General features: G+C 40.4%; 1 protein-coding gene and 1 pseudogene across 5 annotated transcripts in view; one reads left to right on the forward strand and one right to left on the reverse strand.

The window, feature by feature from the left end:
- The window catches only part of LOC140692795 (anoctamin-6-like), a 363,584-nt pseudogene that overhangs the window by 101,135 nt on the left and 236,442 nt on the right, over window positions 1–26,007 (forward strand).
- The window catches only part of LOC140692798 (trafficking protein particle complex subunit 9-like), a 55,488-nt gene that overhangs the window by 9,066 nt on the left and 20,415 nt on the right, over window positions 1–26,007 (reverse strand). The window contains exons 1-2 of one of the 5 annotated variants that reach the window (XM_072957074.1): window positions 4,528–4,741; window positions 2,809–2,904 (exon numbers count right to left, since the gene is read on the reverse strand). The exons of 1 other annotated variant lie outside the window; for it this stretch is intronic. The gene's annotated coding sequence lies outside the window, so the exon portion shown is untranslated. Of the gene's footprint in view, window positions 1–2,808; window positions 2,905–4,527; window positions 4,798–18,012; window positions 18,090–21,646; window positions 21,801–26,007 lie in introns of those variants that run through there. 3 more of the 5 variants (XR_012068401.1, XR_012068400.1, XR_012068399.1) reach the window with 3 other exon arrangements.

A 26,007-nucleotide genomic window follows, 5' to 3' on the forward strand; every position in this document is an offset into this window, starting at 1 on the left:
TGGATGAACCTTGAAACTTTATACTAAAATAAGCCAGACACAAAAGGCCAAATAGTGCCCTTTAAGGTGAACAGTATCTAAGTGTTTATTGTACTACTCCTGTAAATTTTCCGTAGGTTTGGATTCTATCAATATCAAAATAAAATGTATTATTCATTAAAAACATAAAACACTTCCTCACGGGAGGGCTTTAATTGTTAAATGCAGAAATGCATGTAAAGCTTTGGAACAACATTTTGCACGTCCACAGACAGTCAGTATTGTCACTGCCACTCAGAGGGTGGTGCCAGCGCTGATGAGAGCTGCCTCCACTCGCTCCCCTGCAGACAGTTGTGAGGGCTTGAGCTCTGACAGGCAGGGTTTGCGTGAACCTGGGTCAGACACATCCACGTCCCAGACTCTGCGTTACCCAAATTTCTTATACAAACTGCAACATGAAATGTAAACACGCTAGAGGGATGTATCATACAACACAGGGAATACAGCCAATATTTTTCAGTAACTGTAAATGTAGCATCTATTGTACAGCTGAAACATATATCATATATTAAATCAGCTATATAATTATAAATAATTAAAAACTATTTTAAAAATTTTATCACTGTAATAGCCAATTCGGTTTTTAAATAACTACTAAACAGCTTAGAATGTATAAAACCATTTAAGTGTGCTGTTTGTTTACATATTATTTACTTAGAGCCTCCTGCTAAAAGAGAAATTAATCAAATATTTTCAACACAGCTTAACAACCATAACAACAAAAAGGCAAAACTGAGTGAAGAGAAAATGGAGATTCAATGCTTTAATGATACCAGGGGGAGATAAAGTCATAAAAATGGATTCCATGAAGTCAGGGCAAGTGTTATAGGCCGACTAGAAATTCACCTGTAAAATTCTTGGCAGCTAAAGAAAAAAGAAAAAGATGATAGGGCTGGTGGTAGAGCATGTGCTTAGCGTGCACGGGGTCCTGGGTTTAAGCCCCAGGGCCTCCACTAACAGATAAATACACCTAATTACCTACCACCCCAAAAGAGCCCCAAAGAAAAGAAAGAGAAATTCTTTTCCAAAAAACCTTGATATTAAATTTGGATTAAATACTTAAAGAAGAAAAATAGGAAAGATAAGTGACACAGTGAAGGAAAAGCCCAGCTGGGCTAACAAGCTAAGTCACATATCCAAGTGTGATAAGTGTCGGTTTACTGACCTAAGTTTTGCTGGGCTAACTCGTAAATCCAAGGTCAACAATTGTCAGTAACGTGATCTGTTCCAAATTGATAAGCTTCAGTGCACTGATTCCTTGCTTTTTCTTGTTTGAGCCTTATTGGCTAAGAGCCCCATACTTGTAATTAAGCCTATAAAACCTCATGTGCAGGTCTTGGAGGTGCTCAGACCTTCAGAACAGAAGCCCCTCTGAGCCCGCTGGCGTTGTAAATCTCAGTACTCCAACCCTCCGAGTGGTGCTTGTGTCTTGGCTGGTCTGTTTTTTCCACAACAACACAAGCGATAATGCCCGTGACATAAATCTGTGGTGGCTGCTGGCAGGTCCCCATGTCTCACGTGGGAAAATCTGAAACATCCTTCTCACCACTCAGAGTCATCATAAGCCAACCCCACACCTCCAACTGTTAAATGCAGGAGAACAGGCAGGGCCCGGACTTTGCTCTCTCTGTGTCATCACAGTGAGACAGGATGGAAGGGGGCAGAGAACAGCCATTCAAGGAAGGCCACAGCAATTAACAACAAAATGGTGAAGGATTCAACCCCCAATAGGCCTTGAGGCTCAGGATGAAGAGATTTAACTTCTAGCAGAGCTTGAGCTTCATTAAACACCCATTGTAATAGTAACATTGTGAATAACCCGGCCCCAGGCACCAGGGCAATTGCAAGGCTAGCCACAAAAGGTCACAGGGTGGGAAATGGCTTACTCACTGGGAATCCCGGCCCCTTGCCCTAAGGCTGGTCCTTCTACTTATTAGCATATGAAGCCACCAAGCCCAAGAAAATGAGCAACACAGCGCCACCTCGCGGGCACCCATCTCTCTCCCTCTTCGGAGGAGGCCCACACTCAGTCTGTGGAGTGTGTACACACTTTTAATCTGAGCATCAAACCCCCACACGTCGTGACGTTTCTCTTGCATTTCAATGTATCTCTCTGAATAAATCTACCTTTACTCAACACTGGCTTGCTCTTGAATACTTAACTGCATGAAGCCAAGGAACAAAATCTGGTTGGGCACATCCCAGGGGCTCAATCAAAGCCTGGGACACAGCCCTTCTCATGCCCTACTTTTTTTTCTTGTATCAAAAGGACTGGGTTGTGAAGGGAGCTCTCAGGCCCCAGCTAAGGGACAGAAGCAGCCAACAGGGCTCCAATTGGCGGGAAGCCTCTCCCCCAGCAGGGGACTTGGGGGTCGGCCCGGTTCTCTGTGTTTGTTGTGATGACACCCCAGCCAGAGAGCGTTCTCCTAGGCCTGTCCTCACAAAACCCTTCTCTCCAAAATACAAGCATATCATGTCACAATCCTTTTGTTCAACCAGGAAATGTTCAACCCACTTTTTCCCTCCCCAGTAAAGTACCCAACTGTCCTCCCTCCCATTCCACCACTTCTTTCTTTGTGAGAATTCTGCACTCTCCAAACACCATCCTGAACGCAGGTGCCTTGCTAGCTGGACCCGAGATGCTTCATTCTCACACACCCTGTGTCCTTTCACTTTCCCCTTTCTACCTTAAAAAAGCCTTTCCTGAGTCACCCACTCCTCTGATTTGACTTTCACAAAATACTGAGGTTGCAGTCACTTTGTAAATACCTCCCAGGTTTTGGCTGGGTTTCCTTCCCAAGATCTTCATTAAGGAGCTGCATGAAGAAGTTTAAAGAGGCTAGTCTTACATCTGAGCGGAGGAGCCTGCATAAAATTAAAATGGCTTTGAAGAGAGAGTTAACCAGGAACAGAGAGGTCGCAGGTCGTTGTCAACAGTGTCATGAGGCAAAATGTTCTTCAAACGCTCAGAGTGGTTTCTGAACGCGGAGTTGGCAGGGAGGAGATGCCAGGAAGTGAGTGGGGTGAGGGACACAGGGTAAGCTCCCCCAGCTGGGGAAGAATTGGATTTTTTTCTAGCTTTCAAAACAATTTCTTACTACCTTTTTCTCTTATTGTCACATACCATTTCCTACGAATTAAGAATATCAATGTCAGTCATTTGGGCCGCTTCGGAGAAGCTACACGATGCCATTCACATGGCTGGGATATGACAGCCACACCAGTCTAGGTGGAAAGACCAGTGGGGTATTTCCAAGGAAATCACGGGCATGCAGCAAACTCCCCATTTTCAATTACCTCATCTCAAAAGTGGGGCCAATAAAACAACCAAGCAAAGTGCGTGATGATTATGGCCGACATGTGTTTACTAGGTAATTGCCCGTGACAGCTGCAGCTGAATGGGGAGTGATTATGGTTAACAAGGCCCTGTCTACCTGGCCACATGCGCCCTGCCTTCCTGCCTTGGTGCAGCAGCAGAACTTGTTTAGCTGAGATGAACGCCCCCAGAGCAGCCCTGACGGGAAAACCCCCAGCTCTGCACGGCAAGGCCTGTTTCTTTCCTTCTCAGAGTTGATCACAGTTTGCAGTCGTCTGTTTTTATGTTAATCCCTTTTCTAACTGCCTCTCCTCCGGAGTTTTTGCTCAAACAGAGCAGGGCAAGGTGTTTCTTGTGACCTGCCGGATATTCTGGGCTGGGAGACAGCTGAACCCACATCTGGCTCTGGTGCTGAACGGAGAGGGCAGAAGGCCCAGGGACCCATGCTGAACTGAGGCCCCTGCACCCAAAATTATGGTCTGACTTTGGACAAATACTACAGTGTTTTTACCCTGAGATTCCTCATCAGTCCATGAAAATAACTGCCCATGGCACGTAGAGTTTCAAGGATTAAAGGAAATCACCAAATTCACAACCTAGCCAAGGGGCTGCCAGTGCGTCCTCAAAAGACAAATGCTGCCTTTCGGCTCTGACACACGCCAAGCGTGGCGGCCGCACAGAGTAAACACTGCTAAGTGCCAGTTTGTTAAGTGCTTCATGTGTGCTATAATACTCTTTAGAATTTACAACAATCCCAGGAAGAAACGAATATTATCACGCCCATTTCACATATTCACCAACAGGTTAAGAGAGGTTACATTCTAGTCCAAGGCCCTATGTTGGTGAAATGGCGATTTAAACCGGAATCTGGGCCCAGGCCTTGGCTCCAACTCTCTCCCATCCACCTGACCACTTGCCTATGAATTCCACCTGTCCAACACACAAGTTTGAAGCCGGCCAGCTCTTAAATGCAATGTGTGCCAACGTTTCTCAATGTTGGTTAATTACCATAAACTGTTCTCAGAAACCACTACAGAAAAGAAAGGTGGACTTAAGGAATTCTGCATTGCGTTCTCCTGTAATGTGCAGAAACCCTTCCCTACACCACTAAATCCTTTTGTATGCTTCCTCCATGTTTATGTATGCACACGGCTTACTAAAGTAGAAGGTACCTGCAGTAATTCCATCTCGGTTGCTTTCCAAGTTTGCAGATTATCCATAATCAGCCTGTGAACGAAAATACCACAATGTGAATGAAAATACTGCAACCATGTCAGTAAACAAAGAATGCTGAAACCAACTCATTAGCGGCTGCCACCACCCCCAACGAGGACAGGCCTGCAGCCCAGCCTCTCAGCCACTCACAATGGTGCCCTCTGGGCAGACTCAGAATAAGAAAGGACAGGATACTTGCCCTAGATAGCTAGGTGCTCGTCTAAAGTATGAATTCAGTGAGTCCAAAATATTTGCTTCCTCCCATACATAGAAAAGCACTAAAGTCCTGAACTTGAGATACCTGGCTTTCTTTAGATAACAAGCAATCTTTTATTGTTCCAACAACCTGGTCTTTGTTGTAAAGCCCCTATATATACTAGCTCCTCCGCAACCCATTTGGAGTAGTCCCTCAGAGAGATCTGACAGGCTGTCATCCCGTCTCGAGTCCTCCCACCAAATAAAACATAACTCTTAACTTTTAGGCTGCACATGTATTTCAGTCAACAGTTTTGGACACCATGAAGGGACCCACGGCAGACTTCTCTCCACCTGGACTCTCCGAGTAACTGAAGCCTTGGTACCAGCAGTGGCCCTTTGTGCCCATCAGCCTCCTCGGGGAGTCCAGATGAATTTGGGTGAGTCTCTCCTGTTTCTCAGATCTCACATACTGGCTGATGATCCTGAGTTTCATCTGGCGGTGTATCCAGGTACATGGCCCTCCAGTTGAAAGAAACTGGGGTGAATTACCCACCCAGTGGAGACATACTGGGTGGGCCCTGGTTGTACAATAACGGGAAAAACCCACCTTGAGGAGACGTCCGAAGTGGGGTTTTGGAAACATATGAGGAAAATACTCACCAAGTGGAGACATCCCGAGTGGGTCCAAGTTGAAAGACACTGGGTTCAGGACTGAGTGGTCAGGTAAGAGCCTGGTCTAATGTTTTCCTCAATTTGGTTACATCCATTGAATTTTTCAGGATAAAAGTAAAACTCTTATGAGGAACATTTCAACTCCAAAAATGAGGCCCTCCTCCTGGCTGGTAACAGCTTTCTCGGGTGACAGAGAACCTTGCAGGAGTGGTATATGCAAAGACTTCATGCCATTAGAGTTGTCCCTGTGGGAAATCTTACTAGCAAATTTATTCTGAGAACCCGACCTTACAATGGGGAATAGAACATTCAAAAAGAAAAAAAAAGGAGAACAGAAAAGTAATTAAAAGAAATGACAGATTGCCAGGCTCCAACTGTTACCCCAGCCAGGTTTATATACGTACAAAACTTACAACATTAATTGGGAATTAGAAAAAATAAAAACTCACTCTGAATGTACCTAACCAGGCCCGATAAAAACATTTTTCGCAATTCTGAACTTATAAAAACAAAATCCCCTTTAGGGGGAACTTGGATTTCTCTTCCTGTGTCCTTGAAATGTAAATGTTGTATCTTTCTCTGGGTGTTTTAAGTGTGTGTATGTATGTGTATATATGTGTACTTTTTTTTTAAAGGAAACCTTGGACTCTGCCATACAAAACGTAGAAGTATATTGTACATATGGTGGCCACGCAAATAAATTGGATTCTAAGCAATTCTTTGTACCAATATTCAGATATTTTACCATCTTAAACTTTGTTGCATCAGCCTGGACCACAAAGGCCTTTAGCTTTTGGAGAGTAAACCTTTGAAATTTATTTAGGCAACACCCCACTCTCATGTGGAAGGGCCTCTTCAACTGATTTTAAAACAATCACTACATATATATATTCTATATATATAGAAAAAAATATATATATATATAAATATTTATATATATATTATATATATATAAATTGATGGCCATATGATGATCCTTTAATTTGGAAAAACTTTTCAATTTGTGAAAGTTGAAATGAGATCTCATTATAAACAGCTGTTTTATTGGTACCTATTAAATCAAGTTTAAAGGTAGAAAATTATATCTAATGGTTAACCTAAGAACTTAGTTAAAAAAATAAACCTGGTTTGAAAAGCTACATTTATGTTTTTCCTTTCTGATAAATGGTTCTAGAGATGCTAATAAAAACTTAGAATAATTAATGTTAATTAGTTTGAATAACTGGAAAAAGGATCGTAAAAATTTTGAAAAAAAAAAAAGAACAGGGCTTATCCCAAATGGATAAATATTTTTATATGGTTACTTTGAATGAGGTAAATAAATTGCATATTTTTGGATTTAGATACAAAGTTTTGATACTACACTATTTAAAGCTAAAAAAAAAAGGGACAAAGAGATCAACTACTGCCCCCCAACATTAAAGTTTAAACAAGTCCATTTTATTTACCACAGTTTAAAATATATGTATATATAGACTGACATACTTGATCAATGATTGGGACAACAGACCAATTAATCAAATTAAAAAGTGAGAAGGGCCTAAGCTCTTTGGCTGAAACTTGGGCATCCTAGAGACTGTTCTATAAAATTAGATACAATGCACACAAAAAAAATGCTTCTGGCACTCCATCTAGAAATAAGAATTATTGATTAAACCTAATAAATATAAAAATTAAAGGTATAAGATTTAATAAAATGGAGATAAATTTTGTAAAATTGGTATATTTAAACGGTCTTTATATAAAACTTTTGCTTAATTATGTTGTGGGATAGATATATTTCAATGGAAATATGCCTCCCCTTCTTGGTATTATAAGGCTGGGCATATACCTGTCCCTCAGAAAATATTAATTGAACAAAGTAAAGGAAACCAGTAGAGTTACATGAGCCATTCAATATAACGTAAAACTGAAATCTAATATTCAGTGGCTAATAAAAAATATAATAAATGTTTTAACCTGGGTTTAACTTATAACTCAAGGAAAAGAGACCTTACTAAATGCCTTATGCAAGCTTTGGAAGACATGATAAAGTAAACCTTAAAGTTTTAAAACATGGAATTCTTCATTTACTGCTCTTCTCACTGATACTAAAATGCCAATTAAGGAGATAAAATTGGGTATGGGTGACAGCAGTTCTCTGGGGACCTGGACGCGTGTGTCTTTGTCTTGCAGATCAGAAATATAAATACAACAAACAGTGACCTAGGATTGAGCCTAATTAGCTCAACAAAATAAAACTTAAGGCCAAGAAACTTTTGGCATTTGAGAACTCAGAACTCTGACGGGTCCTTCAGACTTTGTGAAGCAATCTTAACTGTCTATTTCATAAATAGTAAGCCTTAGTGATTTGAGCCAGCAAATTCAGCTTACTCCAACTATTATTACACCTATCTTATAAGTAAGTTTAATAGTTAAGCTATGAGATCTCTTGCTTTTGTCTGTTTATAAGCCTGTGTACACATTATAGATGTGAGATATTTCTACTGCTAAAAAAGAAAAATCAAAGTCAAAGAGCTCTGCTTAATTGATGTAAAAAATAAGAGCTTAAAAATTAAGTATTTTTAAAATAAAAACTGAACAAATTCACTTTCAGCATCACGTGAAATGGAAAATATTCAATATTAAGGTAATATTTAATATTGTTTAGTTTAAGTATGTTCTAATTAATATAGACATCTTTAAAGTCATCAATATTAAGTATAATAACTTTACTGTACCTAGGTTAAATGAAAGTCAAATATGATCCTGTTATATCTGTTGCAGATTTGTCAAAAAAAAAATAACAGTAATGGGGTGTGGTAAAATTTTAAGGAAATTAAATGCAAATGAGATGAGAGTTTTGGGTAAATTTTTAAAATATATCATTAAAATGTATGCTTAAGATAATCTGTAAATGTTTGGTATCTTTAAATTCTAGATTTGTGCTAAATTAAGTTAAATGATAGGATTTTATTAAATAGCTATGCCATTTTCAGATAAAATAAAATTGAAAGATGAATTACTTAACATTTAACTTCCTCTTACAGTGAAACTAAAGGTGTTTAGAAATATTAATAAATGGTTGGTGCCACCCTGAAATAGTCTCTATTAGTAAGGGAATGATCTCAGTTTCCTACCAAAGTAATATAAATGTGTAAAGGAAGACATAACAATGGAATTATATTTTGTTAATGAAACATAGTGAATTTCTCCTGAAGCTGGTTATTTCTGAATGGAAGAGAAAATAAGGGACACACTAATATGAGTATAGAAATCTGTGGAAGGCTTGTGGAAGAGGAAACCTGAGGAAAGAGTTTTGTACGTGGTTAGAATTGGCTAAGTTTAGAATCAAATTGGGCAAAGTAAATGAATCTTAGAAGTAAGCTGGTACAAGAATAGATTTGGTTTTCTCTCTGTTAAGAGGAAAAATTTTTCTTAAAATGTTAATCCACCTTCAATAACAGATTGTAAAACTTCTTATACCACTTAGCTGGTATGTTCTGCCTTTACCTTTGACGTATTTTCTTGTTAATGAATAAGTACTACTTTACAGTGATCTATATGTTTATCTGACCAAGTGTTCTGAAGTTTTTAAAAAGATCCCCAAGTATCAATTTCTAATTAAAGTTCTTTTAATCTCCAGTTAAGTTTGGGATGCTACAGAGGGCCCCTGAAACATCCCAAGGAGAGATTTTGAACTAGTAAGTTTCATTTGCCATGTTAAATATCATGGTATTGTCAAATGAATCTTAAATCTTCTAAGGTTATATTGAATGAGAAAATATTATTAATATAAATACTGTAGAAATTATATGGACTCCCTAAAATTCAGGTATATCTGAAATGTTAAAAGTGATATTTCTGGGTATAGTGACGAGGTTTCTTTATAGATTATTGTGTAACGGTGTTTAACCATGCTTTTAAATCTTTTGTCATATATAGACAGCTAATTGTTTTCTTCTCATGATTTTGAAAATGCTTGCTCTTCATGGAGATTTACTGATTTCTAATAAATTTCAAACTATAGCACTGAACTAAACAGGGTAAGAAATTTTTAATATGCAATGAAAACTATGATTAAAAGGATTACTTTTGTGGGACTGAGTAAACTGATGAATATGGTTACAGTTTTTGATTTTGTTTGAAATACTACTGGTTTTAACCTGTTTCCCATTCATAAAGAAACTCTTCCTCTTAGGCTAGTTATGAATCACAGAAATTTGATAAATTATACCTATGTAAGCAGACTTGAAACAGTTATCTTTTCTCTCTATATGATCCCTCAAGAGACTAAAAACTCTTAGGTCCCCAGTGGCTCTATGAGACAAATGAGGAAGATCATCTCCTAACAGATATAGGAATCTCAAGTTATTTTAAGGATTTTAAAGAGGAAAGAATTTACCTAAATCTGTAAGGCAGAAATCCATGACAAGCACTTGACATGGCTTTCCTGGCCTTAGCAAATCTTATTAACATTCTACCCTGAGACACCGTATTAAAACTTCCAACACAGCCAATTTTAAAAACCCTATATGATCAAATAATCAGACTTTACATGTAAAGAAATTAATCTTGATTTAGCTGTATTTGAGAAAAATGAGTGTAACTTTAGAGAGAGAAAAAGACTTTATTTTAGTGAATATTAAATTCTAGTTCTGTTAATCGAGGTCTATATTTACTAAGACACTTCCCAAATCATTCCTTGCTGTTATGTCACATTGCTGTACAGTTTAATTGAATTATGAAAAGGATACACTAGGTTTGTTTCTGAAGCTCAGTAATCTATCCTTGGGTTAAGTTCCAATGCCCCATGACCTGCAGCCAGGGGATTATACACACTGGAACAGGCATGACTTAAAGAACTGTCTCCAACCTAAACGGAAGGACACTTTTTCAGGTACTCTTAACTAGACCATACACACCAAAGCTGAAGGAAACGGACTTTCGGATTCATTTCATATCAGAAACAGCCCCTGCAGTGCACTGTCCTATAGAGCACTGCTCACCTTAAAACAATGCCCAAATGGAGAAAAAGCTACCAGGCCAGGATCAGTAGGAGATGAGATCTGAGGTAGAAAGCTGACTCAAGACACCAGACCAAGTTTGTATAACAATTACTTTGACAATTTCTCCTAAGTTTGTTTATGAACTACTCCAATTGTTAAGTTTATGGTAAATTACCTATGTATAGTACTTCTGTGTTACCTTGGTGGGTTTCCTTACTCCAGCGCTCCAACTAGATAGCCCTCAGAAACGTTATTTTAAAAGAAATTGTAGTTATGTTTAGGCAACTGTTGATCTTACAAGGTGAGAGACCTCATCTGGCCAATTAATACCTGCTCTGACCCTGACCATAAATATGAAATTTCTCATAAGAGCACTCAAACTCAATCAGAAATACAAGCAAAATTTTAACCCAAAAATATAGCTTCTAAACTATTAAATTCTTACTCGTGACTTCATTAACGTTACTAGCTTTATTACTTATATACTGTCTATTTTATAAAATTGTTGTCTCTTACATTTCCCAATGTGTAACTAGGCCTACAAGATTGATGATGGCTAAACATCTTGAAGAAATAGATAAAATTTATAACCCTGCATAAAATAACAGTAATAGTGTGATTCTGGGTATGGGAATTAGCAACGAAGGGTAAACATTTCCTGGATCAGAAGAGACTAGTAAGACAGGCGATCCAGAGAACTTTTAGTATCAACAGGGCCTGATAAAAAACCTAACACCTTGAATGGCAGCTCAGAAAATTCTTCACCTGTAGTAGGAATGAGCCATCCTAGACCCGTGGGACAAAATTCGTCATGAAATGTCTCTCAAAATATTGGTCGAATTTAGGAAAAAGGGGGAGCACTGTGAATGAAAATACTACAATGTGAATGAAAGTACTACAACAATGTCAGTAAACAAAGAATGCTGAAACCAAGTCATCAGCGGCTGCTGTCAACCCGCAGCGAGGACACGCCTGCAGCCCAGCCTCTCAACAACTCACAGTGGTGCCCTCTGAGTGGACTCAGAATAAGGAAGGACAGGATAATGTCCCTAGACAGCTAGGTGTTTGCCAGAGAAATGAATTCAATGACCCATATGTTTGCTTCATCCCATACATAGAAAAGCACTAAATACTTGAACTTGAGATATCTGGCTTTCTTTAGATAACAAGCAATCTTTTATTGTTCGAAGTACCTGGTCTTTGTTGTAAAGCTACTATTTATCCTAGCTCCTCCCATACCTCTTGGAGCATTCCCCCAGAGTGATCTGAGGGGCTGCCTTCCAGGCTCGAGCCCTCCCGCCAAATAAAACATAACTATTAAATTTTAGTCTGAAAGATTATTTCAATGAACTGCCAGAATAGACACAACTCAGCAATTCTGTAATTGAACGCACTGAATCAAGAACCAAACGCGTGTTCTAGTCCAGAAAAACTACGGTTTCCTCTTTCTTCCTGTCATTGTACAATCTCACCAGAAGTCATTAATTTGCTGTCTGCTCAGTTGGCAACCAAACTCAGAGAAGAGTCAACTCAACAGAGCGCCCTGCTGGGAAGAACCCCCCGCAGCAGCACGGCGGGCTGCCTGCCTCCCGCACGCTCTGCTGACCCCTAGTGTCCTCCGTGGAGACCAGTCCAACAGAATTGCTCCAACAGCTGCAAAGCCCCACACATTAAATAAAAACATTTTATTTTATACTATGTTACGTATATACTCATTTCGGAAAACAGCCTTGCCAGAAGCCCAAATCTTCAACATTAATCTGCAAAGTCAAATCAGGTCCCCAAGGGAAAACAAGTCTTAAGACGATGCTAAGGCCTCCAATGTCCTCTCCACGACCGTCAACAAAACTGACTGCAGGTCTGCAGATGCAGGCGGTTACATGTCCATTTTTAAAGCACCCCCCCTGCCCTCAGGTGCTATAATGTCCCTCTACGCCCTCCCATCTCAGGGTAAGAGCAGCCGCAGCAGAACCTTGCAGGGCAGCACTGACGGGACTAGACAAAAGGATCATAGCTAAACTAAGCCTCTGATGACATGAGCTTGTCACTCTATCACTTTACAGATGAAGATATATATATAGAGATGTGGGGTGACGGTGATATTGCTCAAAGTCACACAGCTAATAATTGGCAAAGTCTATAACTCTGCTCCTCCCTCTGGCGTGATGCCCCAGCTGGGAGGCCTACAGATTTATCTCCTGCCTGCCTGACCAGTCCTTCCCTGTCACTCATAACCCACCACAGTGTCTGATCCTAGCCTGACTTTTCGGCACCTTTTCCCTCCAGTCTGGCAGGAAGAAGGCTGCTCGGGCCACTGTATGACTTCCGGCTTCCCAAAACCTCTGTGCTCAGGCTGGTCTTGCCTGTGCATCCGGCCTCCTGCTCAGAGTCTCTTCCTCCCCTGCAGGGGGACGTTTCCACTCTCTGCAGGGACACCCCCTCAGGGAAGCCCTCTTCTCGCCCACAGCAGGGCAGGTGTCCCACGCCACATCCCGAGCTGCCCCATTAGGACTGCGGGTGCCCAGGTCTGCTAGTCAGACCAGCAGCCTCAGACCCAGGGATTATGCCCGGGCCACCGTTCAAACCTACTGCCCGCCTCACAGCCCCCAGCCAGCAGGTCACCTAGAAGTCACAGCAAGTGCCCCACCCAATCAGAAGCCTCTTCATTTGCCAGCACCGCTGATGACTGGTCTCCAAACTTTGGTCAGTTTTGCAAAAAACAGCACCTTCTACTGTGAACCGGGGGTTTTCGCTTCTGCTCCCCATCCTTACTGGAAACATCGAGGGAAACCAAAAGTCCTTTTCTCAACACTTTTCTAATGACATCCTCCCACCCACAATATTCACATGCTCAAGAGATTTGCGTCCACGTGATTTTGTTTCCGTAACGGTAAGTGGCTCAAAGCACTGCAGGATTTTTTCTTTTTTGAGGGTATTTGTACTCAGTTTATCGGCTTTAATCTGTTTTTGTCTCTCTCTTCAGTATCCCTAGCAGTTACCTATTCTTACTCCCTTCAGCAGCCTCCCTCCCAACATCTAGTCTAGGAAATCAGCTGTGATGAGGGGGCCTGGGGCAGTCACAGAAGATGCAATTAAGGCACAGAGAGGCTACATAATTTGCCCAAGAAGATCAGCTTCAACCCCCAACAGTGTGTGTCACTTCCCTCTGTTTAACACTTATGATAAGCAAGGTAACTTTTTGTAGATTATGGTTATAAACAGATGAGGTATCAAAATAAATATAAGGACACACATCAACTCTAAGATGTTCATTAAATCCACTATTTTGTTTCTATTTATTTTATTTCTATTAAAAAATAATTAAGAACCTCTGCAGTCAATATAGCAAAATGTTACTGGGTTTTAATCCAAAATATAGAAATGTTAAGTGTGTCATTACTCATCCTTATTTGTATGTTCACAAGACAAAATGATTTGAAGGTCTCTCTCCCCTCCCCCTACTCACTACTGGCTCTTACCAGAGCTCCCAGAGCACACATCTAACAACCTTTCAATTCACCCACAGCTGAACTCATCAGTTTTCCCCCAGAAATCCCTCTGCAGTTTTCCCTCCTCAGAGCACAGCAGGACCATCATTTACCTCATTAATCCACCCAGAAACCTGGGTCTTACTCCATCCTACCTTCAGACACAGCATTCATTCTTTCCTTTTTACCATCTAAACATGCCTTCAATCTGTTCGCTTTTACCCACTGACCATCCCACCGCTGTAGTGGAAGCCACCAACACTGCCCACCTGGACTCACGAGTCTCCCAAGTGGCCCCACAGCCACTCTCCCCTACTTGACACAAATGGGATTGTGTCACTCCCGCGCTTTTTGGTGTCTTTCCAAACCCACTCTTCTTAGAAGAAACTCCAATTTCTTTACCTGGTGAAGGTCTTTGCTATGAAACTGTCAGCTCAGGGAGGGCAGGACACACCCTCTTCCCTCGGACCCACCCTCTGGCAGAGCATCAGCTTGGGAGGACCTGCTGAGCTACACCTGCCTGTATTCTAAACCTGGTTTTGAGTTCTTAGCAAACTGCTTCACTTATCCATACAAATCCAAGGTAGATTAGAAAGATTTTTAGATGTTGAGCTAGACTATTGATTTGAGGATTTTGCACTAGCAACCTGCAAGGATATGGTCTAATGATTCTGTCTTCTTAAAACCACACCCAGATTTAGGTAGTATTTGTGGAATATCTTCCAAGTAAAGGGAATGTACTTTTACAAACTTTATGTTTTATAACATGAACATCCCGGACAGGGTCACAAATGGAACAGCCTCACAAGTGACGGAAGACAGGTGAGAGGCATACAGAAACAGGTCACAAACATGGTAAGAAAAAAGTTGTTTCTCCAACCCCCGAAAAAATTCCTCCAAGAACCGAAAACTCTGAATTTTGAAAGTAAAATTCTATCATATAAAGACATGAAATAAATAATCCTCTTCATCAGGGTTTCAAGATCTGACTGAAGAATTTTTAGCATGCCATACTGAATCCTAGCACAGAAAAATCAGAAGGACTAGTGGTGAGTATTTTCCAGGGAAACGGCAGTAATTCCTCTACTTGTAAGGGGACACACACTCACTTGACGAAGGTGATTGTAAACCACATTCTGGAGAAATTCAAAAGATTCTGTCACCACTTCAAGATGGTGATGACATGGTAGGACGGCTTGGATGCATGCTTCTAACTGACTCACCGGCATTCTTGCACTGCAGGGGGAAAAGGAGGCCCCCATTCAACAGCAGAGATGTTCCTGTCATGTCTCCCAGGCCGTGCCTCGGGGAGTCAGTGCCCTGTAGCAGCCTGGCACCAGGCGAGGACCCGCAGCCTGGCCCACCCAAGCAGGAGGGGCACTGTGTTTGAGAAATCCCATCTCCGATGGGAGCAACAGGGGCTGGTGTGGTTGTGTGAACATATAAATGCTCATTGAAATACACCTGCATACATTCAAGTGATACAATTAACAGTAGCAGGCTATTAAACAAAATTTCAATTGTCAGTGTTAATTTTACCATTCCTTTCCTCTTGTCCCCTGCACTCTGAGACAGGCTTAGGCTCTCTCACACCTGCAGCTGTGATGCAATATTTGTGAAGTTATTTTAGTTTGCTGCAAGTGTCTTCACTCCCCGTGTCGCTGTGACTGTCGTCTCTTAACACAGTCAGATGTCTTCCTAGATCTCTCCATGAGTTCCTTGTTCCTGCTTCTCAGATGCTGAGATAAAGAACCGGTGAAGGCACATGACTAGAAAAGGCACTGTGGACTTGACCAAAGTCCTCAGTGACCCCCTAGATGAGTGCCTCTCACGCCTTACCTTCGATTCTCAAGGTTCTGCCCAGGGTGACATCCAGACCGGGAGAGAGTCTTGGGCCCAATTAATGCCTGTGTGGTTTGGGTGCGGGGACAGGTGCAGGAGCTGGTTCCGGAGCCGGGCCCCTCCCCACCTATGCTCCTCTCTCTCCCGAGGCCCCGCTCCCAGGTCCCCAGGCTCCCTGATCTTCTGTCTTTCTCATCTACTCTACTCCCAGCCCTTTTCCTCTTCATTTTTTCCCTGATTATCCCCAGCTGGAGTGATTTTTCCATCACAGTATCTGAAAAAATTTCCTGCAGCTGAAAAAGAGGTCTCCAGAGGGCAATGCCCATATGCTGGTACCTGAAGAGAGCCCTTGGCTAGGGGGACCCTCACCAACACTCATCGGGCATCAGACATGTTGCAGGGTAGGCCACCCCCAAGAAGAGTTTGCTGTGACGCCAAGGCACGCACAGAATCCCTGCTCATAAAACTGTAGTTGGCCCACATATCCGTAATTAAGTAACAAAAACAAAAAATTGCTCATGTTTCTTACTAAAATTATTTATGAGGTGGAAAAAGAAGTTGTAATACAAAAGAACAAATTTGACTCCATGTTAGATATGTTCGTTTGGCTTTAGACCTGTACCCTGTTTTCTAGGCTCAGACTTGCTATCTCTGAACCTTTTGTAAAAGATAGTTGCCTTTAGCCTGAAATATCCAGGGGAGCCTATTCTCCGGGCTCTGATCTTTAAGGATCTTAGCTCTTCTACACTTACGTAGAGATGAAAAGTTGCAAAATAGAGAATAACCTATTTTTTTTTTAGAGGTAATACGGGGACACCATGATTTGACCCACATGGACAGCTGCAAGATCAAAGGATTTCAAGGACAAACAATTGGTACAGCAAGAAGTTTGCAACAACCGACCACAACCCCGCTGCTTTTTACTATAAAATGAGACTGAATTCTGACTTGGGGAAGAGAGTTCTCCTGGATATCAGTATGCCATTTTCTGGGTCTGCCAGCTTTTCAAATAAAGTCACTATTCCTAACTCCAACATCTTAACTCCCGATTTATTGGCCTGTCATGCAGCAAGCAGAACGAGTTTGGACTTGGTAACAAAATGACTGCATTGGAGGTAGTATGTCTCCATTGTTTCCTCATTTCCAGTATGTCACACCCTATCAATTTTACATGCTGTTTAACAACACGACCAAAAAACCTATTATACGGAATTGATTCCACGGAAATAAAATTATTTCTACTCCTTCAAAACTAATTTTTTCGATTTTATTTTGTTGCTTATTGAAAAGAAAATAAAAGACAAATCATTTTATTTCACATATTTTTATAGCTACATATTTAAATACTGATAAGGTTTAAATTACAATAAAAATTGTTCATATATTAGTATAAAGATATATACACAATCAATGCAGACTAGGAAATGAGTGGATATTTACTAAAAATCCACTGCACATCCAGTCTTTTACAAGCATATTCTGGAATATAAGCTCTATTATCCAGGGGTCCCCCACCCCCATTCTCACTGCCGAGTCCCTTAGTAATCAACTACCAAATCACCAGCATAGAACCACACGATCACTATTTCAGGTATAAATGAGGGAATTAGCTCATTCAATTCTAAACGAGAAACCTTAAAATACATACAGAACTTATTTACAGATAAAGAAAATTGGACACAAAAAAGAACAGTTTCTCCCCCACGTCACAAAGATAATAACTGGTAAAGGCAAGATTTGAGCTCATCTGCCTGATTCTAAAAACTAAGGTGGAAAACCCTTCGACTGGAGAGGTCCAGCAGCACAGCCTATCACCCTATCTTTGTTCAGATCTAGCTTTAGACAGCCTAAGACAGCACCTCATTCCTATGGAACTCGAGGGCAAATGATAACAATAAGGATTTTATATTCAGTAGTTTCTTAGTTCTCATTTATTTAAAGTGTCAGCAGGTCAGCAGAAAACTCTGGGAAATATGAGTGGGTCCAGAGCTTTTTGTTGATAACAAACTCATTCTATCAGGACAGAGTGACCTTCCCATGAGAGGTCTCATGGACATAAACTAAAGGCAGCTGAGCAATAAAAAGTAGCATGACCCTGGAACTCAAGCAAGAAGGAACCCTGCCATCCCCTGCCCAGTTGCCTCTTCAACTACGTGGACACAATGGCAGAAGACCCAAATTCTTGTCAAAGTTACACCATCATGGATACTCACCCATAAATAGTTACGACTCCATGCTCTCTTAAGCCCTTTCCAACTCAAATATGATGACACCAATATCTCACCAGAATCTCTATGTCTCCACTTTCTCTCTTCTATTAGGAGACTATATCTATGGCGACAAAGCAGAAATCCAATTAAAAACACCATGCACGAAGCCTGGTGAATGTCTGCGTAAGAGACTTTGTCCTCATGCTCAGTGAATGAAAACTCAGAAAAAGTAGTCCTTCTCCCTCTGCAAGTGGAATGTAGCCTGATTGTGTGTGTGTGTGTGTGTGTGTGTGTGTGTGTAAATCAAATACAATCAAGTCTGGAATGTGTACAGGTTTTTTTTTAATGTCACTGTCATTTCATGGGGATGAGCCAACATTTAAAGTAATTTGAATCTAGTGTTCTGAGAGTCTCATTCTCTTTTGGTGGAGGAGGGGAACGGGGAAAGGAGAAAAGGAAAGAGGTAAATGAAGCAAAGGAGTAAGAATATTGCTAGGGAAAGGCAAGACGTTAATTTTGTTCCTACTTGCATCACACAAAAATTAGGGGCTGGCTTCCCCCATGTCTTGTCAAGCACTAACTTGCAGAAGAAGAGGCGACAGCCCATTTCTCACTGAGATTGTGACTGTACGTGGCATCTTATAGAAACAAATTATTTACCCTGATCAAACACTTTAGCAGCAGGCGGTAATTCTCCTATTTTGAGAGACAAGAAAACAGGAATTGAAAGAGGGTATATAACTTGACAAAAGTCAGAGGACCAGTAAACTAAAGAGGATGAATTCATACTCAGATCTGAATGCAGAGTCTGAACTTCCCACTCCCAGGGCTCGAAAATCCTTAACACACAGGCTCCCCAGCTCCCCTGCATTGTTTCCAGCACCAAGCATTTCCCATGGCGATGGTCTCCAGTTCTCAGACACAGCACATTTTGCAGCCAATAACCTCCATTCGACCTTGATCATCTACCAGCCTCGCCCACCAGGCTTCACCATACATGCAGGAATGCTGGCTTTCAAGTGCATACAAAACCACGCCTGGTCTGACCTGGGATCTTCCGTGGCTTTTCCAGCGAAAAGACAGCCATAAAACTGCTCACAGTTTGTACATGAGCCCCACTACCTCGCTCCATCTGTTTCCCCACCTATACTACTTAGCTAAGACCATTTTGAGAATCTTGGAAACAAATTTTTAAAAACAGAAAAGAAAGGATTCTGTAACAATTACTTAATATTTGCAATTTTAAAGTACAAGTTACAAAGTGAGTATTTACAAACCGATTCTGCCTTCCTATGTGTCAGTTTTAACATTTACAAAATATAATAGCAAAAAATTCTCACTTACAAAATTAACAAAAACATCAACAATAATCTGGAATACACCCAAAAACAATGCCCATGTTGTACATGGAGAAAGTACAGGACTGTACTGCGGGGTAAAGAAAGATGTGTGAATTTAGAGACATCAACATATTTTGTGGAGGAAAGCAGTTTTGTAAAGATGTACGTTCTCCTAAAGATAATTCAAAACTTACTAAAATATCCTATGATAACCCTTATCCTTTTTTTTTAGCTTGAAAAAAGTATTTTAGAATTCTTCAGGAATAATAAAGTCATAATACTAGCCAAGAAAATTAGGGATGGAAGAAAGAATTGAAAAAAATCACACTGTCAGATATTAAATAAATTTTTACAATATGTGAGATATAAAACTGGAGTAAGAAAGTAAGATTGACAGAAATAAACCATGACCTCAAAAAGAGACTGTAGTATGCATAAGTATTTTTTACAGGTGGGATTTCAAATCAAAGAGCAAAGTATGAATTCAATAATTGTCTTGGGACAATCAGAGAATCACCTGGAAAAAGCAAATTCTATTCCAGTCATAATGACCACTAGAAAAATTACAGATATTGATGTAAATATTAGAAAGTATTTCTAAGAATACTATCAAGGATAAAACCAAAAAGAAGACATTTACTAGCTTAAGATTATTTTGGGCCACAACAGAAATAAACCTACTGAACAAAATGAAAGGCAAGAAATGACAAGGAAAATCTCTGTGATACATGTTGATGAAGACAAGTGGTTAATGTTGATAACACACAAAGAGCTGTCACAAAGCAACCAGAAGCTCCCTCACTTAAATGTTTGCAAAGGACAAAAGGGATCATTCACTTTTTAAAAGTCAGAAGGCTAATGAGTGAAAAATGCTCAATAATTCACTGTTCATCAAATGCAAACTAAATCAATGAAAAAGCACTTTGGCTCACCATATTGCCAAACATTTTTCAAACATATTCTAGCTAGTGTCCATCTGTGGGAGAAAAAACTGTGTGAGATCTTTTTAGAGGATGACATGTCAATGGATATGTAAACTCTGAAAAACGTGTGTACACACAGACACAACTCCACTTTTAGGAATCGTTTCGTTTAGAAAAAAATCAGTTCAAAAGATGTACTCATCAGAGCATTTACACAGCACTGTATACAATGGTGGGAAGAAAAGCTGAAGTGAAATCATATCCAGCAATAGAGAATTGGTTACATAAGTTATTTTACATCTTTTCATTCCCCACTGGAGAAGGAATTTCTAGAGTCACTTGAAAGAAGCCTGTGATGTATGTAATTGTCACATCCAGGGACTAAATTTTCAGAATCCTTAACTAAACGAATACTCATACAATATCACAGGAATGTTTGTACGAGAATGGTGCCAGTCAAACATACTTTCTGACAGTGGAAATTGGAGAAACCTTAAGTGTCCACCATAAAGAAAATCATGTGGCAAATAAAGGCGAGCTGTGGGCACTAAGGGGCCGGCGTTTCGGCGTGGCCCAAGGCCTTGTCCACAGCACTCTCCCACCAAAGTTGTCCTTGCAGAAGAGACCAAACCTGTACATCAGGAGACCCCTCTATCTGAAAGGACCGGGTGAGTCTGGAGTGGGAGGACGTTTATGATATACACCTGAGTGAATAAACCGAGCTTCAGAAAACATATAGTATGGCTTTATTTTTCAATAAAGCATATATACACACACATAGACATAGATTTCTCATATACGTGTATGTATGTGTTTATTTATATGACATAGGCATAAAGGTCATGAAATATATACTCCACATTGTCAGCAGTTTTTACTCTCAGGAAAAAAGGGGAAGGGATGTAGGGGCCTTTCGGTACAACCACATTTCTCTTTTCAGTATATCAGTTAAGTATACTTGGAATTTAAAAGTTTATTTAGTCCGAAGTAAAATGGACGATGCCTCCACAAGACAGAATGCTATACTTGTCATTAAAAATCATGCCAGGGGAGATAGAATATTGTAGAAAAACGTGTAATAAGCCGAATGGAAAATGGAGGTCTCCACATAGTAATCAGGCATAGAGTGCTCGCTGGTTTTTATGACAGAGGTATTACACATTGATGAAAAGAACAGAAAATAGATGTTAAACTGTTAATTATTATCTCTGAGTAGTGGGACCAGGATAGACACTTTTGCCCCTTTTTTCAGACTTTTATATTAAATACACATTATTTTTCATCTGAAAAAAGCATTTTTAGATGTCTAGTAAAACACATTGATAAACATGCACGAGTACTTACGGAAACAAATAACTAGGAGACACCACAGCAGCGTCACACAATGTAGAACGGGCGATCCTGAATAACACCACACAGTTACATAAGGACCCACAAAGTAAGAGCACCTGCTGTAACAGGGCGTGGCCCCCTTCTAGTTGTCAGTTGTGTCTTCAGGGCTGAGGCAGTTCTGAGCACGGCCAGTGTCAGTGCTGGTATCTGGATGGATGCCACTGGAGGTGAGGGCACCTTCAAGCCGAGAGGAAGAACAGAAATCATCCTCTGCTTTTCCTGTCTTGTTTCTTTGTTACTTTAAAAGAGAGGCTTAAATAAGATAAAGAATCTTCCCTACTGAAATTTCAGTAATGAAACAGTTTTTAAACTGTCTTTTCAACAAAGCATCATATTTATTAAATGTTAATTAACTCAGTTAATTAACTATCAGTTGAAACCCATTAAAGAACATGAAATGCACTATGTAAAACCACCGCGCCTGCAGTGACTAGCTCAGCTGTCTTGACGGCAGTGCAGGCATCCCCCATCATCCCGTGGCCCTGAGCTCCTGATGCTGGTAAGAGAGCACGCTGCCTCCTCAGATGGAGAGAAACGGTGAAAGCATTTTCTGAAATCTACAGCACTGACAAAACATAACTGACAAATCCCAGGCTCCTTGGAGGCTGTCATTTTCTGCTTCTGGCCAACACCCGTCAATGAGCAGAACCACCCCATTCCTGAGCCATGGGACTCACGTGGGAAGCAGTTTTGGAGAAATTTCCAGGTATAGAATGTAACCAACTATACATAGAACTCTCACAAAAGAAAAGATGCAATACTCTGGTATTGGAACACAGTCAAAATATTCTCCTAAGCCTTAGTAGATGGAAAGGCTGGGCTTCTCCTCAGCCACTTATTAATTTCACAGCCAGTGAGCGTCTCCCACAAACCCTGTTTCCCTGTGTCTGCTGGGAGGCTGAGGCACACTGCTGCTGTCGATCTTATAAGTCACAGGGCAGAGGCGAGTGTCTCATGCCTGCAACCCTCACACAGGCTCGCCTCCTAGCCTCACTGTCTGAACTTGGCCACATTTTTACACCTGTTTATTTTGGTATCTGTTTTTCTGTAAGCTGCCTGAAATGTGTTTTGGAACAAGTCAGAAGAATCAGTGGGTAGGTAAATGGACTGAAGGAAAGGTCAACAGAAAGAAGAAAGGAAAGGGGAACAAAGAAAATTTCCTATGCAAAACCCTCTTCTAGTCAGGGAAGGAAACCACCATGGAGAATTGTGAAGAGGCAGGTAGCTTAGGACTGTTTCCTGGATTCCATGAAAAGTCACACCAAGAGATGAGAGGGTAGAATTATAAATAATAAAAGAAAAATAGCATGCATGGTTGAAAAATATACCTACAATATGTACTTTATAATGAATAGATTAAAATCAGCAGGGCCCAATAACACAATCATTGGGTATTCACAGAAATGAGAATCCCATCTCCAAACCACAAGGCATCCCTTTGGAGCAGAGAGTCAACATGGGACGGTCACAAAGCCGTCACCACAAAAGCTATGCTATCCTGCACTTACGAGGAACGAGCAGGTGTGCTCGGGCTGCCAACGCGCGTTATTTATCACACACAGCACCTCTACGGGGGTGGGGGGGACGCCTAGCGAGCCCCGTCTCTGCAGGACAGAAAACAAGTCCGTGAGAGGTTAAGCCGACCTACCAGTTCTCCATCTCACAGGACTGGTCAATTCAGAGCAGGACTAGAACTCGGACCCACATTTGTATCCACAGTACTACCGTACATTATGTCCTTTTTGTGTGTATAATACATTTGTTTCTGGCATGAAAGGATATGTAATAAATGTTCGGTTGTTTTGTCTATCTCATTAGCTCACAATCATTATATTTTTGAACTGCACTCTTTTCCCCTGGAGAAAGAATGGAAAGAGCACGTGTCAGAATGAGTTTGGGCTCCATTCTTTATCTGTTACCTCATCTCATCCAAGTCCCCAACCTTGGAGAAGGAGCAAGTATTCTCTTCATTTTAAAGAGAGGGCTCCAGTGATGGTGACTTACTCAACTCGAAAATGAAGGCTGGGGAAAGGCACATGCAGCAACCAGAGCAGTATCATCTGTAGGAAGGCAAAAAGAGCTCAGGGGAGGGCTCAGGGGGTCAGGTTTATTTAATTTCATTCGATAAAAGAATACCAAATTCTAAAAATACTAGCATGCAATGTATTTGCTCTTTCTTGATATCTAAATATTTCCACAGCCCACATGTAACATTATCGTGAACTAGTGAAATGAAGAGTCCTCAGGCAGGGAAAATCAATGCCACAGGCAGGCTGAAACCCAGGCTGGAGGAAAGGAAGATAAAGGGCATAGATAAGAAGAGGGGAAATTTTGGGAAAAAGACATTATCACAAGGACTCTCAAGCATCATCCAACAATCATAAAATCATTCATTCAAGACAGAGTTACTGACATCCTATTTTGTGCAAGATTTTACAGACGGCAAAGAAAGACCGCAGCGTCCATGGTGGCAGCAAGTGGTGGGACAATAATACAATTCTGATCCCGGTACCTTGCACACTTGTACTCAGTATAAAGGTAAAAAAATAAAGTAAAATAATACTATGTAAACTCTATGCATTTTTGAAACAAAATTAAAGAAGACCTAAATACCTGGACAGACACACCACACACATTCATGGATCAAATGACAGAGCTCTTGGCATGGCAGTGCTCCCCAGAACGATCCGTATACTCAACGTGGTCTCGATCACAATCCCAGTGGGCTCCTCTGCAGTAAATGACTAGCTGCTGCTACAATTCATATGGGAATTCGAGGGTCTCAGTAACAAAACAAGAACAATGTGAGAGGACTTGTAATTTTCAATTTCAAACCTTACAACTGTATCTCCAGGTGAGATTAGAGGCCATTTTTAAGTTATTACTGTGTTTATCCTTATTTTCTAAATTCTGTACCATGAATATACCTGTTAGAATAAGAAAAATAAAAAGTAAGATATATTTTAAAACATGCACAACAATTGATTCATTGGGAAAAAAATTATTTTAACTATAAAGAGGTAAATAAATATCAAGTGAAAAAGGACTACTTAAAAACTAGTGTGCATATACAATTTTCATAATTTGAAAACTGAAAAGCACAAACACATCAAGTTTCTAGGGAGACCAGTGAAACATACTAATAGTTATTTTCAAAAATTCTAATTGAACAATGAAATCTCAAGAAAGGCAAAATCCTAATTGGCAGCCAACTGCAAACACATGGAGAGCAAAGGCCTAGAAATCACAGCTCCTTTAACTCTGCTACTAACTCAATAGGAGAGGAAATTCCTCACAGAGGGGACAGTGGAATCCCATTCATAAGGCAGGATACACAGTACAAACTGCTGTATTAGGGGAGTGTATTTCTTAGGAGAATTCTAAAGTTACAACATTGCTTAAAAACTATAAAAACACTGTCAGACAGATTAAAACACACAATCATATATATTATATACAAACATATGAAGCCTTCTCTCATGTTGCATAGAAATACAAACATATTTGTTCATTTATAGGCACTGATTAAATTATCCCAGTTGGAATATTTCAACTAAAACAAATAATCAATACTACACTCCTCTTGTCAAATCTACTTGATAAGTTATTCTGCTATATAACCACAAATTGTCTAAGATAGATCTAAAATTATTGAAAAAGATCTTTGTATGGTTCCTTGAATTCTTCTCAAAATTCCAAGCTTAATTTTAAAATAGATCTGAGCAGTATTTCTATATTATCTATTCCCTTATAAAATAAACAACACAGTCTATTGTCAAAATTCTGTCCTTACAATGATTCACGAGCACCGTATCCTCACAAAATTGCTGGACTGAAATGCACTATCCAGACACTGTGACCGAACCAATGAAACACAAGGAAGACAGTGACCCTATTCTGGAGGGCTTATAATCTGTGTCAACACCGGGGTTTTTATTTGATTGGTTTGATTGGGTAGCAAAATAAAATCAATCAAATACTTCCTTCTTTGAGCATTCTGTAAGTCATGACTGTTTTTAGTGTCATGAGCAGGAAAGACTTAAGCATGACTTGATTAGATCAACTAGCAACAATCATCACTGGAGAGTGAATAATAAAGAAGTTAACTGATAGCAATGCTTCTGCCTACATGAGACCTAAAATAAACCTACACTGGTTTCCGAAAGGAAAATGAGGAGATGAGGTCCCCAATGAGAAAAGAAACTAACAAGAAATCAAAAAAGGAAAGACGTTTTCATTCACGATTCCAGGCAGTAGTGGAGCATGGTGGTGAAGAGCACAGTTGCTGGGGACAAACATGAGGGTCTGAACTCCCACAGCACTGGGTAGCTGTGACACTGATATTTCAGTGAAATTTTCTGCATCTCAGTCTTCTATCCATAGA

Source organism: Vicugna pacos, unplaced genomic scaffold (genome assembly GCF_048564905.1).
Source record: "Vicugna pacos unplaced genomic scaffold, VicPac4 scaffold_17, whole genome shotgun sequence".
Taxonomy (NCBI): Eukaryota; Metazoa; Chordata; class Mammalia; order Artiodactyla; family Camelidae; genus Vicugna; species Vicugna pacos.